Below are 1,237 nucleotides of genomic sequence, written 5' to 3'. Positions count from 1 at the left end.
TCGTTGTCATCAACAGTACGCTTACAGCATACCGGAACGTCAACGACGTTCTACACCCCGATTTGTTGTCCTTCAAGGCACGCCATCCTAGGCTTACGTTTCAGTAGGATAATGCCCAGCTGCACACAGCAAGAGTTTCTATTGTTTGTCTTCGTGCTTGCCTAACCCTGCATTGGCCAGCTAGGTCGCCAGCTCTCTTCCAAAATGAGGACGTTTGGAGGAGGAGGAGGAGATTAGTGTTTAATGTCCCGTCGACAACGAGGTCATTAGAGACGGAGCGCAAGCTCGGGTGAGGGAAGAAAGGGGAAGGAAATCGGCCGTGCCCTTTCAAAGGAACCATCCCGGCATTTGCCTGAAGCTATTTAGGGAAATCACGGAAAACCTAAATCAGGATGGCCGGAGACGGGATTGAACCGTCGTCCTCTCGAATGCGAGTCCAGTGTGCTAACCACTGCACCACCTCGCTCGGTGAGGACGTTTGGAGCACTATGGGCAGGGCCCTCCAACATTCTTGCAATATTGACGATCTAGCGCACCAGTTGGACAAAATTTGGCACAATATCCCTCATGAGGACAGACAACAACTGTATCAATCAATGCTAAGCAGAATAATGGTTTGCATAAGGTCCAGTGGTAGACCAATGGATTGTTGACACACTCAATTTATGAAGCACTTTCTCTTGAATAAATAATCCAACTTTTCTAAAATTGTGATCATTTGTTTGTCCCATGTATATCATGTCTACCGATTTCTGTCCCATATGTATATTGCTTCGAAATGAGTATTTTTAAAAACTGTCTTATAAAAACTTGATCTACAGTCTTTCTTTATTTATTGTTAATATTTTTGCTGTTGATAGTATTGATTTATGTTAAGTTGTATTTTTGACTGGTTTAGACCAGGGTTGCTCAAACCTTTCCTTGGACAGAACACTTCGAGAATCTCAATACTTTGATGGAGTACCTGTGTATTTTTAAGTTAAATAAAATCAACAAAATTTTTAAAAATTAGAAAAATGTTTAATTTAGTGGTTACTTAAATTTTAAATCAAAACTAAATTTTTTAAGGAATTTAATAAAAAATGTCGAAAAAGGCCGAAATATACTTAATAGTTTTTCATAGTGCACTAGTTCATTTTACGTGGAACACCTATGTTTTGCAGAACACAGTTAGGGAAACCCCACATTAGATAATAAGAACATCTGTTTCCATAGTGGTAAGCAGTCTGAAGATGTT

At 40.0% G+C, this 1,237-nt stretch overlaps 1 non-coding gene across 1 annotated transcript; it reads right to left on the bottom strand.

The window, feature by feature from the left end:
* Window positions 1-393: 393 nt before the first annotated feature.
* Trnaa-cgc (transfer RNA alanine (anticodon CGC)) lies at window positions 394-466 on the bottom strand. The gene has a single exon. It is a non-coding gene; the product is annotated as a tRNA-Ala (tRNA).
* Between the last annotated feature and the right edge of the window lie 771 nt (window positions 467-1,237).

Source organism: Schistocerca serialis, chromosome 1, assembly GCF_023864345.2.
Source record: "Schistocerca serialis cubense isolate TAMUIC-IGC-003099 chromosome 1, iqSchSeri2.2, whole genome shotgun sequence".
NCBI classification, from domain to species: domain Eukaryota; kingdom Metazoa; phylum Arthropoda; class Insecta; order Orthoptera; family Acrididae; genus Schistocerca; species Schistocerca serialis.
The sequence above is the reverse complement of the archived record's forward strand: the minus strand, read 5'-3'. Positions and strand labels throughout refer to the sequence as shown.